This window comes from Bombus impatiens, unplaced genomic scaffold (genome assembly GCF_000188095.3).
Source record: "Bombus impatiens unplaced genomic scaffold, BIMP_2.2 scf_0543, whole genome shotgun sequence".
Taxonomy (NCBI): Eukaryota; Metazoa; Arthropoda; class Insecta; order Hymenoptera; family Apidae; genus Bombus; species Bombus impatiens.
This window is the reverse complement of record NT_176962.1, coordinates 1,289,589-1,304,270: the sequence shown is the minus strand read 5'-3', so window position 1 is coordinate 1,304,270 and position 14,682 is coordinate 1,289,589. Positions and strand designations below refer to the sequence as shown.

Below are 14,682 nucleotides of genomic sequence, written 5' to 3'. Positions count from 1 at the left end.
TTCTATTTTTGCGCGACTCGATACACGTTTCTATAGATTCGAAAACATTTTAATGAAGATATTTTTGTCCCAAGCATACCTTTTTCTCTAGTAACTTTGAGAATTTTACGCCTGACAATTGAATATTTTGTTCGTTTTTATAGCGTTGTTATCGTTACAGAAATTTAATAAATTTTATAATTTTCCTTCTTGCAGGTACGTACATTGAAAGCATGTTGAAGTTTTAAAGCGTAAAATCCTCTATGGAATGGAGCCCTCACATGTACGTATAACATTAAATCATATTTCTTAATGAAGATCCGACGAGTCAGACCTACGTGTCAAGATTGATTTCAAAGAATCTCATAATTTTAAAAGTTCTCCTCGCTCGTGAAAGGGTAGGTTTAAAGAAATTAAATATTCTTTTGACCGGTAATTTCTCGACACACACCGCCGATATTTCGCAAGTGTTTCAGTGAACTTTATCACGGATTTCGAGGATGCACCGAAACGTGCTTTCCATTGACCAACTGGCCAAAGATTTTAGGTAGCCAACTGTTTAATAAAAAATTTAGAGAAATATGCTCTGGTTCATATTCCAACTTTGCATGCGCCGAGGAACTAGGTCTTTGGTACGCCTTCTACATTAGTTTCTTCTATCAATATTTTACGTCATAGTTTCTCGTGTCTCGTGCTCTTTTCGCTTTCAACTCTGCTCCTTCTGCAAAAAATTATGCCGGCATTTCGTTAGCGTTTTAATGAACCTCGTCTAGAGTTCAAAGATCAATCGTAATGTATTTCCTCCTGCTTAACAACTAACTTGCACGAGTCGACTACTGAATCGAAGAGTTAAATGAAAATTGCTCGTTCCAACTGAAACAGCGCTGAGTTACGCGTTTCTCTAAACGCAGCTTTTTACTGTATTAAGTTAGTCTGCCCAAGCAACGCTTAGTGGTTGAGATAGCAAAGTTTCCAGCTATGTTTAAGTGTTTTTGAAGTTAGATTAAGTAAACGTAATTTTTCTGGGAACTTATGTGTTAATCTTACCATTCTCCTCGCTTCTTTTTTAATTTTTGTATCTCTTCAGATTTCTATTTTTATATCATGCTATTAAGCCATGATCCTATTACATTTACCAAAACCCAAGACTCATCATCCACCTCTTCTGCTGATATTCTCGGTTCAAGCGATCTTTGTGTTCGATAAATAAATCTCGGCGGTAGGGCAGCAACAATTTGTTGACAAGCCCATGTTGCACGGCGTGGCAATAAATTTTCATGTTCATACTTAATGCGCCGCTGAAGGTTGGTAGATGTTTCGAACGCATGACTGCAGCGGCGGTTTCCACTTTTCTCGCGGTGCGTTTATGGCAGCAGCTCCGGCGTCGACTGGAGGGACGTTCGTAAATTGTTTGTGGTTTACCAAGCCGTATATAGGACGACCAATATCAACTCCGTCCCTCTGTATGCGATATTCCTTTTTCACAAGAGCAGGGGCTCGCGAGCTCTTGCCCGCTCGCGCACACGCTGTAAGAGAACCAATATCTCGCCAGGCATACGGCGAAACTCCTTTTCACCGTATTCCGTCCCATTTTCAACTTGAAATGCCGAAATGAATTTTTCTCTGGCCTGTTTCAAAACATTTTCCCTCTATCCGGCCGAGTTTTCCCAGATGCCGGCTCTATCCATCCCTAGCCAGGTCTAGCGTGCTCTCTCAAACACCAAGTTAACAGGCTTCGGGTCGGATCTCTCTGTGTTACGAATAACTTCGAACTGGCTGCGTGTCAGTTGTGCGCAAGCCGCACCTGTACCAGTCTACGTGTATACACGTTTATTCAGGGCGTGCCAGAAGCTAATAGCCGAATTTCGTCGATATATCCTACGGGTATAATCAAGTAAAAGAATGTATATCATTTAAAGGTTCGTTAAAAATTAGAGTAAAAGTACGAAATACAAAGAATATGCAATATCGCCTCGAATTTCAACATCATTATATTGTATCTTCTATGTTTCGATAACTTTATATAAAGGAGATACAACGAACAAATACTACTACGTGTGTGATGATATATATATGCGTCGAGCGTTCAGTTTTCAGTTTCGGTTGAAAGGTCAAAGTTAACAACCAGCAGCTGCCTCGCTATCATGCATGCGACTAGGAAGAGAAACGCTCGAACGATTTTTCTACTTCTTCATTCCCTTCCTCCGTGTTCTTCTCTTGATCTTGATCGTACTTCGTCTTGCCGTTCCTTCGTATTTGCATTCCCTTGGATCGAATCGTCTTCCATGATTACGTAGATACACACTAAGGAAGAAGAATAAAGGAAGGAGATTTCTTCTTGCCAGGCCGAGTTCGATTCGACCCGACTGGATACGACGAGGTGTGTGTGTGCTCTGTCGCGTATCAAGCAGCGGATCATACAGCGGATCAAGAGCGTGCGCGGATCGACGCGTGTTTTACGAGAAGTATTTATTCGAAACGTCGCGCGAAAGGGTATCGCTGCGTATCGTGCAATTCTGCCGTGCACTCTAGTTTATTACTTCGCCGGCGTAATTTACTTGCGCTTCTACTTGCACGGGCCGCGAAATCGAATCCCCTGTGTCCCGGCGACGAGAGCCGGGAAACGAGACTGACGTCAAGTGCCATGCGAGTAAATAACGCGACAGGGCCCGCCTCTCATCCTCCCTTTCTCTAGATTCTTTCGTTGCTCTTTTTTATCCGCTCCTGCTTCCCTTTCGTTTTCTCTACGCGATTGTTGTTTGCTCGTTCTTGCACTTTGCAGCTCTGTGCCACTGTCACGAAACTTTTTCGAATACTAAATTCCTGAGTTCAGGATAATTTGAGTTCAGGAGTCTTTGAGATCGATATTTTACGTAAGATACTCAAACGGATGTGTCGCGGTATTCGCGGACAATTTTACTTGCCTGAATCGGCATATTTGTTTAAAAAAATGCGGTCATTGATTATCACAATTATTGAAAAGTATCGAAAAATGAACGTATTAAGGAATAAGAAGGTATTGAAATAAACGAATTCAGGTTCGTGATTCAAGCGGCGGAAATTTCATTTTCGAGATAATTCACGTCAAACATCTAAGTAGATCAGATCAAAAGCATAATCTTATTAACAGTCATCAAACCGCCGACATTTATTAGACGAGACAAGGCACCGAACGCATTTCAAAGACGCGCTATTTCAAAGTTGGACGAAACCGAACAGCCGTACAAGTATCACAGTTATGAAACGACTGGATTCATCTCGCTCCGCTTCTCGGTCCCTGCGAACCGGTTTCGCTTCCGGAAAGTTTTACGAATTACAGACTACCCTCGAATAACGCAATTAATAATTAGTTTCATGTTTCAAGAATAATTAATTATTCATGATTTGTGTAATTCGTACAAATGTAATGATCATTTTCCGCGTTAGTCATAATTCTATTATTCAATATCCTACATTTGTAAATAAATGGATGTAGAATTTCAAACATCTATTTAAAAAAATTATATAAGGAGATATAGGAATTTTCGTCCGATCGCTGGAGAACCGAGCGAAGACTAACAAATTTTGGTAACAATCGCGGACTCCTCAACTTGCGAAGATTTCGCGGCTAGGTTTACAAGCGGTCGTGATTTCGAGCGGAATGAAAGTAAACCTCGAGCGAGTTGGCGAGTTTACAAAATTACTAGTTCGTCGGTTCTAAATTTCCGAGTTACAAGGTATCGAATAGTTGGAAAGTTGAAGAGAGCGAGATGGTAGTCGAGGAAGTTTGGTCATTGGCCGATGCGTTTGCCATTAAAAGCTGATTTAAAGCAACCTCCGGCATTCCGCTTTCTCTTCTTTCGGGATATTCCATCGGAGCTTATGAAGATCGTACACCAGAAGAACGTGAAAATTTACCCCGGAACTTTCCACATACTTGGAACAAACTCCACGGTTACTTACGTGGTTCACATTTTCAAATACTTCCTTGGTCTCGTGGAATGTACGTCTAACCCCACGTGCGTTATTCCTTCTATTTTCATCGATCGATTGTACGACGATAGATCGTCTTTGCCGGCGCTTTGCATAACCGAAGGTCTACCATGGCAAAGAAGATTTCAACACGGAAGAGGGCGAGCGTGCAAGAGAGGAAATTCAGAAGGGAAAGAGGGTGGAAATAGGAGGAACTTCAAAGAATCGGCGTCGCGCTGCCAGTAGCGACGAGACCGTTAGCATATTTTTGACTGGGTTCCTAGTTTCCACAGTTCTTTTTTGACGTGTCCCATATGTTTTCGGTAATCTTGGTGAAATAGGGGCATGGTCGGACCTTTGAAGGTATTTCATCTGACGGTGGCGCACGAAGTCGCTGGCAGAGAGGCTTATACATTCTGCACACGCGATTAAATGTTGTCAGAAATTCCTTTCTTTCGCTTACTTTAATTAAGTTCCAGGGGATCGGAATTCGTCCCACCGAGCCGAGTTAGAACGCGTTAACGTATCACGCTCCGCTCGTCGCGGTACCAGACAAACCACGGTTTCAAAATTCTTTCTTCCCGTTCCAGCCCGTTGCGCTTCGTTGCTTTAATTAATTCTTGACTCACCTTTTCATACTTTACGTCCTTGGTTGATTATGTTTATTCGATTGTTATTTTTATGAACTCAATAAATTGAATAATGTATTGTTAGTGCTGAAGATCACTTGATTACGTTACATCATCGAAGTTGAGCTATCGTTGATTGTCATTTGTAGGTTAAGAAAGATCATATTACTCAGAACTTATTAAAACAAATTTACACGATCGATCAATGGTGTCAATTTCGTAACAGATGACTAAATCAGACCGTAATCTTCCGCGTTGTTTTTTATTTCCTCTAGTTGTGTTGACGGTAGATTAAAAACTCGTTCCATGGTCTTGAAAATTGAACAAAGTCAAAACCGCTTAATAATAAATCATAGAAAGTCCGAAGTAATTAGAAAATTTGGCAAATGATTACTTTATCTTGAAATGAAGGAAATTTCAGAGCAATTATAGCTTCAATCAACATCGGAAGTGGATTTGAAGAACATAATGGAATCTTTCTTAACCAATAAAATTGCGCGATTAGACAGATGATAAGAACTCTCGTAAATCACGAAGGAGTACGAAGTTCGACGACCTACAGGAAGTTCTGGTTATTGTCTTCGATTTATTTTGGTGGCCTGGAGAAGATTGAAGACCATCGACAGACAGGAGTGGCTCGAGCTCGATCGCTGTTATCGAGCCACTTTGGCTTTGCTAAATTTAGTAATCTTTCTGAACATCGCGTTCATCCAGCGACGAAAATTGTGCGCAACTTTAATCATTTTTTAGCAACGAAAACGAAATATCTTCCTACTTTCAACATGTTCTTACATAGGCGATCGTGAAGATTACGCAGAATGGGATTTGTTTCCAATAAGATTCTTCAGGTATAAGATGGAATATTAGAGCTTTAAAATTTGATTTTCGAACGAGATCGCTTGCAGAATTGAAGATTTCATGCCAGATATAGATAGAATTAATTCTACTTCTCTTAGTAAATGATATTAATGCACGACAGATAGTATTTACTGTTGGGAATGATTAAATATTTTTGTAATATATAATATAGTTGTAATATGTTTACATATATATGTAATTATATATATATATATGTATGTTATATATGTTTATTAATGTATTTGAAAGTTCAATAATTCAAAGAAGCAGCCTGCCAAGTGAAATATCGACTGCGTTTAATATGTGATGAAATGCAATATCAATATCGAGCGGTTAACATTTACCCCCAAATAATATGTTTTCTATTTTCATATCTATCTTCGTATTTATTATTTAGAATAATGACCTGAATATTGACGATTGTTCTTTTACGAATGACGAGATTTATGTATGTTTATAGGTTTCAAGTGACTCGAAGAGAGATTTCAAAGTAAGTTTATGGTTAAAAAAATATGATTTCCATGCCTCTGTCATTTTGTTTGTACACAAGCGGAAAACTTCAAACGGAAGTGGCTTCTTTTATCCTCACAGCCGTTTTCAGCTTCCTCCGCTTCTTCATTTGTAAAATTAATAACAAATGGTTCATTTCACTGCTCATTGAATATTCAAAACTTTTCGTAGATAATATTCACCAATGGTCAGGCAACAGAAACTTTAATATAAAATTTGAAATGGAAATCGTACAAAAAATATTTTATAGCGTTTCATTTTAGCTGATTTTGCAATTTGTAGATCGCGAATTTTCTAAGGATTAAAATTCTGTACAATTAAAAAGAAAACATCAAAAAGAATTCTAAAATATAGTTCTATGTAACGCAAAATAAAGTGAGGCAACACGCAATATCTTTCTCTCGCTTTAAGCAAATTTTCTCTTCGTTCTTCTTCCATACTCTAATTTCGTACGCTCGATTCTTACGCACATTTCTAACAGTAGAAACATAGTCACTCATAAATAAATAATCACGCTAATTTCCGTGATATTCGAAACAAAATTTTTACTTATCTCGAGTAATAAGATCACGGTAAACCATTATTTTATACCAGTCACGTCGCGCTTATTTGACAACGCATTCGAAGCGAAATAGAATCGATATCCGCCGCATCGATAACATAATATCATCCGAGGTGAGCAAGATAAGACGTAATCTCGCTGTGAGCAAACCCGCTACTTTCATCTTCTCGTCGATCCGAAAAATGCTGTAGGTTGCTCGGTCTTGCGACTTCAGACCTATATATTTTGTCCTGTGTTCGAGCAGAAATTCGATTCCGATTCAACCCCGGCCAGAGAAACTTTCCGCTTGAAATTTTAATGTCATCTCGTTCCTCGTAAGAAGATCGATCGCCATCGAGTCTCTTTCGGCCTCGATTAAGCGGTTTTCGTGGAAAAATCTGAAAAGTCACCGAAGTCCAGGAGAATTGCAACGATCGCCGTTGGTTTTTCATACGCCAGTGGATTTTCGAGTTCGATGCGAACGGAATATGAAAAGTTTCGTGGCCGGAAGCTCGCAGAGAAGCGCAATTTCCGTGTGATTGACGCGCGCATACATGTGAGTGGCGTTGCCAACGACAACTTCCATGCTCCATAGGTAATGTTAATTGAATTCGTGTTGTTACTACGGTCGGTGTTTTTTTTATTTTCCTTTTTTTTTTTAATCATTTTTCGTTTCGTTCGTTTTTCACGTGTAAAATGTTGTTACGTCAAATTCTTCGGTGGAATTTTTGGTGAAAAATCGCTAGAACGATATCCGCTTCTGGCATTCGCCAACAATTGTTTCGTTCACGGTTTGTAACAGGGTAATTCCGGCATCTCGTCGAGAACTGAACGAAATGATCGATAAACCGTTGTTTTGCTAGTTCGAGATTAGGTATTAAGTCAGCCGGAAAGTTTGGTTCATTTGTAATGCCGTTAAATTATGGAAGTTCTACATGTACTAGCAGAAAGTTCTGTCAGAATGCTTATAGGTAAGAACCAACTTCTTGACGTATGCAGTTCGAAACTAATATTCGATGCCTGATCCTTTATCTCTGCTGTTCGTTACTCTGTTATGGATCCACTGGAAAATGCATTTAATCCTATATTTATTTAATAATATCGCGATCATTTTTTTGTCATTTTTCAACGTAGAATATTTTATTCAACAGAGAAACAGAATAAAAACGCGATAGAAATGATATAACGTAATGTATAATATAGTATAAAGGTATAAAAAATGTTTTTATCTAGTATGGTTATAGTATACATTAGGTGAACAAATATCCCTGAAATTAAACAGCTACTGAAAAGATTTAGAATTTACAAGATTCCCTTATACATTCATAGACAATATGGTATACAGGTAATTTCGAAATTTCATATTGTACCCACACTGTTATAAATTTATACAACGATCTGCGAAATATTAACGAGGCTGTCCAGAAATTTAACGTTAAACTTTGTCAGTGTGTTCTATAAGTAAAAATAAGACTAAAATGTGGCATGCAAGAGAAATTCCAAAAATACTTAATTAGAAAGTTAGAACGAAAGTATGAAATATACGTCGATACTCTTTTCTTCTCTAAATTTAGTACAGGATAAGATAAGATAAATTGTTCATGGTACGTGTTGTTATGAGGTATACATGTTTACTGTTTATGTACGTGCATGATTCTATTTTACGACGACAAACTTACGCTGTTTCGTTTCATTTTTGTCCTGAGATGTAAACTGATCGCAACAATCAAAATTGCATGCGAAAGAATGAGACAAAATCGCTATGAAATTCGGTCTGTAATAAATTCAATACTATACCAATGCGAAACTTGTATCAATATAAAGCCACGACACTTCGAAATGGATACATAAGTATGTATAGCTTTACGTTCGATACTTTTGTTATAACTTCTTGATAAAACATTTATGAACTTCTCATTATATGACATTTTAGTCTTATTTTTACCTATATAACACACTGATAAGGTTCGAACACAAAACCTCTGAACATTCTGTATAAACTTTACACGGTCTATGAGATTGCAAACGGTGTTTAAATATTCAGTTGAACGAAAATAAAACGTACACCGACACTATAACATCTGAAAGCTCATTCAATTATTACACAGATAAGAATTTCACCAATTTTTCACGGCTATATGCATACGTATCGAAAAGATTCATATTTCTAGCAAATGTCATTTTGTCAGTACAGGAGTGCGAAGACATTTTTAATAAAAACGAACCACCAGATAACGGTAACGGGAAGATTCGTCCGAAACTTGGACTCGAGAAATTTCCAATATCATTGATCTCATCTATAAACCCACACGTTTTCTTCTAGAAATTCTGTGGCATACTTTACCTTTGCTGAAGCCAGATTTCAGCCGGATACATTACTTCCTGTCAGAGATTATCCGTCGCCGTCTGCCACGACGTCTTTTACGTGAATCCTCCAGCTTCGTCCGGTGTCTGAAATAAAAGTAACGGAGCTGAGATTTTCCTGTCGGAATTCGTTTCTTCACGTTGATCACGTCAAGTGTAATTGCGTTCCCTTTGCTCGCAAAAGGATGTCCGCTATGTTTTCAGAAACCGATATACGCTGGATCATCCGGGGAAGAATTAGACTGCGAATCTACTTAAACTATTAATTTAAATATGTACAAACGTATAGAATGCAGATAAGTAAAGAAAGCATACAAAATATCCAAAATAAAGTATTTTTTGTGATATTTAGAGTGTGACACATATTCCTATTTTTTTTCTTTTTTTTAGTTGTGTTCAGTAGAAAATGTGAATTTGCGGAATATTATTACGTTTGGTGTCTTCAAAGATTCGTCGAAGTACAATTCCATTTCATTTAACTTTTTCTAAAAAATTCAGAATTTCTCGAAGAATTTGAAGACCTACTTTTGGTATTTGTAGATAAAGATCACAGTTGCTAGTATAACGTAATATAATCTTGAAATCTATGTTAATTTTATTAATTAAATTTAAATTTACCATAGTGGGTCAAGGGAAGAGTATCATAGGTACTTACCATCTCAAGATTTTTACGTTCTTAAAATTCTTCACTTTATGGAATACTATCGTAAAAGGCAGCTGTTCCATTTAAGAGGATAAAGTTGTCCTTATAATCTCCTCCACCTCTGACTCCATAACAAAGTTTATTACCATCTTATTACATGTTCCTCAAAATCATAAACTCTGTATCGTTAACTTCTTCCTATTTAGAATAACAAAGATGTCTCTGATATATAGCTGGGGTCAGTGATCTACTCCCTCTTCGATCAAGCGCGAACTTCTTCCCAAAGAATATCAACCACCCCAATAATTCCAGAAATAGAACAGCTATGTAAAAAAACTTCCCTTCGTATCCTCTATCTCTTTATTTATTTCTTTATCCCCATACGTCACTTTAATTTCCTATTTAAAAAGACGTTCTGTCATCATTCACTTTCTCAATCAATGTCGGCTGGTATATTTAACTAGCTATATTTAGCTATATTTAAAAATAGGATAGCACTAGAAGTAAAATAGGGTCAGAAATAACTTCGGGTCATGCCCTGAGGCAATTAATTTTTGTATGATTGACAAGTTAAATTATATCTATTTAAATTATATCTATTGTCTACATGTAAATCTTAATAAAAACATATTTATTATTTACGATAGTTTTCTCTGTACGAAAATAACAAAGAGATACGTCCTTAAGAAATATCCCGATCAGAAACCACGATATCACCACCTCCATAAAGGCACAGATCGTCCAATAGTAACGTGCCAATATCGTAATAATGAAAGAATTCACCTTAAAAAATAAAAATTAGATTGAACAGAAATGATAAAGAAATGATATAGGATTTAATCACTTATAGTAAACAATCTCTTAACTTCGTTTTAAAAACGCACTGAAAAAAGGATAGCTTAGAAGAAAAATTATTAAGCCAGCCTAAGTCACTTGCCGCTATGACAATTGCCGATTTCCTTGTTCGACACATTCCAAGACCAATAGAGAATCTTACTGTTGGTTGGTTCGATGGAAACCATTCGACAATTTGTCGTCGCGAACTGTCGCGATCGGATCGTCAGGTTTCGGCTCCTCTTCCTGCGGATTTAGAAACTTCCGGCATAACGTTTCAACCGTGGAAAGTTTCAATAAGATTGCCACGGGTCCCACGTAAAGTGGTCGAGGGTTTTCTCGCGACCAACTCTGGATACGGAAACTCCTTGTTCGCGCGGAAACTCGCACACGATCGTCGAATCGAATTTTCGATCTCGTGGCCCGCGACGTCGACTGTAACCGGCGTCGTGATCTAACACCCCACGTCACTGGTCGTCACCTTTACCAGCACCTTTATTCTCCCGGGTCACGTTCGACTCTAGCTATCCAGTAGATTTATAGGCGTCTCTGCCCGCTCGTATATCGATATACCGACCGTGGTAAAAATAGCGAAACGTGGGAATCCCGGGTTGATCCTTCGTCACAGGAATGAGGTAAAATTGCGCGAAAAGACGCGCACCAAAGAGATCGAATTTTGTATGCGTCTTGGAGAGCTGGATACTCCAAGTATATAACTTGAAACTGTGACATGTAAAAAAAAAAAGGTGACAATTTGGGAGAAGAGGAATGAAATTGATATGTATTTAAATCTTTTGAATGTTTTGAGTGCTTTCATATATATTCAGTAATTTGGATCTGGTCAATTTTTAGTGGAAAGAAAAATTTCAGTTAAATCAATCCTGCATGGATAAACTGAATTGTTGACCCATATGGAATGTTGGTAAGAAATGATTAATTCCGAATTGTACTGTTATCCCAAGTATAGTAATTTCTTATTATACGTATGTAATATATTTGTAAGTATGTATATATATTTGTAGTATGTAATATATTTATATGCAAGAGAATAATACATATGCAGCATTATTTTGTTTTTCTACATTTGCTACCTTATAGGTGATATCTTCTCTTGTCAAAAATGTTTCGTACGCATTCAGGATAGAGCACAGTTCTATTTATAATACTCTCTGCTATACCTTTCCATCTCAATAACTCGACACGATATGACAACTGAGTAAAACACAAAAATTGATGAAAACGAATAGCTCTAACGGTCTGTGCTTGAAAGCACAAGCTTGAATAAAAATGTTCTATTTTTCTTGCATTTTATTTCCCAACTATTTATTTTAAAAAGGTATGTAAACTATAAATCCATAGGTTTCTCTTCTTTTTCTATTTCAAGCATATTTGAAAACAATTAAAATATTGAAAAATTGTATATAGCAGATTGCTTGTCATATCGTTTCTAATTTTGTTCTCTTTTTCGTTTCTTTAGACAACCTATTTTCAAATATTTTAACAAATGTTGCTACAATGAATTCTCTTGTTCACAAGCTCTGGTGTAAAATATATAGACTCTGCTGAGTGGCAATTAACTGGCTGTAGAAGGAATGGAAGGAGATGGGGAGTTAAAAAATGAGATAGATGATTGGATACTAATCAAAATTTGCAGGAGGAGAAGATAGGATTGGAAGACGCTTGTAAACTAAAGAGATGTGAGAAAAAAGAGGGTAAGGGAAAGAAGGATACTGAAAATGAGCCCGGGGCTGTTTGTTTGATTTATTGCGGTGTGGCTCGTTTATGTTGCTAGAAGTAGTTTGAAATTTAAGTTAGGCCGGTCTATTGCTTCGTAACGCCTCGTTGTTTGGTTCAGCTGCGGTGTGTATTTATTCATAGAACTTCTAAAAATACTTCCTAAAAAATTTAAATTTTCTTTAAATTCAAAATTAGATAATCTTTAACCACTTGAAATCTTCTAATCAATTATCGTAATTTTTGTCATAAAATATTTAATTCTGGCTACCTAATGTTATATAGATAAGTTTTTTTGCATGAATATGATGATAGGGAACAAGCGAAGTTCCAGCAAAGCATTGTGCTTCGGTCTATGTTGAAAGAAAATAATTGAGACAGGCTTGAAATAGAATATGGAATATTTTGCAGTATGCATAATACATGGCGTATTGTGAACAACGAATCGATTAAATTTTGAATATGATTGATCTGTTTGCACAAAGTTTTCAGCGGTGATTTTGACTTTCTTTAGTGATTAATGGAAGCGTTTGTACGAGTAGAAGAAAGATTGGGTGTGGTTGAAACATGATTGATTGTTGGAATTTGAAGTTAGAAAAAGTCATAGGAAGGGCGTAGTTCCTTGAAAGAATTTAAACTCTAAACGATCAGAAAATGACTGGGTCATTTTTGATTCACCGCTTATTCAATACATATGTCCGTTAATTATTCGCGAAGAAATGAATGAACGGTTCTAAAATCAAAGCGAGGTACTCTTTCGCGAAGCAACAATTTGTTTGACAGAAAGAGTAAAGCCAAGAGCAATCTTTGTATGCGAAGAAGCTGGACGAGATGAAAGGAATCGTCGCGGAAATTTAAAGACGAGGACGCCTAATTATTTGGTCTCGGAGTCGAGAAGAAAATAAGACAAAGGCAGGAACAAAAGGAAAAACCAGAAATTCTCGCATGAAAAAAGAAGAAAGCGACTTGGAGAAAACAGCCGAGCCTGGCAATTATCTCGAAAATGTCAAAAAACGTTTCATTCGGCGTTATTTACACGTCGTGTAGAAAGGAAATGGCCTCTGTCGCGATGCCTTGCGTTATATTTGGTACAAACTTGCTAGTTTAATTTAATGTAAATATTATAGAAGATGAGCCTAATGAGGAACGTTCGAAGCCGACGACAAATCGAGAAACGCCGTTTGCTAGAGTTTACGAAGCTCGTTCTTTTTCTCTCTATTTTTCTCTTTTCTTCCTTTTTTCTATTTTTAGTTATTTCGCCCTACCCGCGCGTCGCAGCTTCCCCGTTTCCTCTACATCCTCGCCGCCTGCGCGCTTCCCTGGGCTTTTCCGCTTTATTCCACGGACCTCTAATGACGTTCTCGTTCAGTGGTCTGTTTCATGCGCTTTCCTCCCCTCTGTCCTTCTTCTTCCTCTATACAGGCACCTAGTCTTCCCCTTTCTCTTCCTTCTTCCGACTCTTTATTCCTTTCTCACCTTTGTTCTTTCCTTTTTCTCGTTTCGTCGATGACGTGGCCGCTGTGTTCTTTTAACCCTTTGAAGCTGTCCTTTCAATTAATCTTTGCGAAGAAGATAATACGGATGCTGGTTAAGATCCACACAAAAATCATGTCCACGCATGTTTACTTGGTAAAGCGATTCGCGATCGTGTCTTCCAGTTTCGTTCTATCTATGTTGGCTAGAGATTCGATGTAGCAAATAATTCACACTTCGGTGCTTTGCTCCAATTGTTGATATTGGCATCGAGAGGATTAATCGTAGGAGATGTTCCTTTGCTTTTGCTAAACATCATATTCGCAAAGGCTCAAACCCTTTTTCGATCAAATTCAAATCCCACAGTGAATGGATATACAACAGCGTTCGACTATGGTCAAATATCGCAGCCTAAAGGTTAAGCCTTAATTTTAGACCCTCTTTTCCTCTTTCCTTTCTCTGCAGCGCCGTTTCTCTTCCTCGCGCTGCCCTTTGCACTCTTTGTGATAAATTTCATCGTTGAAAAAGCGCTGACCCGCGCGCAACGAGAAAGCCGCCGAGTAATCCGTAATGTCGCGCGGCTTAGGAACGGCCGCGTGATTAAGGCAGACGCTAAATACACGCGCTCATTAAACGCGCAACAGTGGCGTTGCTCGTTTCGCAGACACACGATCTCAAAGGAACTCGTCCTGTGTAGCCGTGTAACCAACAGTTCGTATCCACGACCACGGAAAGTAGATCCAGAAGCCATGGAATTTTTCCATTTAGCCGGAAGCGTCGTGAAGTTCGTGGCACGCGGATTACGCGACTTCCTCTAACATTCGGTGTCGTGTTACCTCCTTGCGCTAATATCCTGTGTTTTCTTAACTGATAGCTCGTCGACGATAAGTACGCTCTACCACTGTAAAGTGCGGGTAATCCTTGTCTGGATTCTACGTGGATTCCGACAATTTTAAACGTTGTACGGGTAAATGCTACATAGTACCTACTTGGTCTGTGTGACGTAAACTTTGTAATATGTTTGGGACAGCTGAACGTGCGTTGCAACTGTATATGGACTTTTAAAGTCATAGAAATGAAATTTGTGAATTTATTTCCAAGTATTTTCGGTTATATTTTCTAGCTAGTTGCACGCAGTTCCTTCTTCTTTTTTTTTTTTTTTTTTT

General features: G+C 37.9%; 1 protein-coding gene across 1 annotated transcript in view; it reads left to right on the top strand.

Annotated features, from left to right (window-relative positions):
• The first annotated feature begins 213 nt into the window (after positions 1–213).
• Positions 214–14,682, top strand: part of LOC100741110 (amphoterin-induced protein 1-like) — a 336,260-nt gene continuing 321,791 nt past the window's right edge. The window contains exon 1 of the mRNA XM_033321946.1: positions 214–262. The gene's annotated coding sequence lies outside the window, so the exon portion shown is untranslated. The remainder of the gene's footprint in view (positions 263–14,682) is intronic.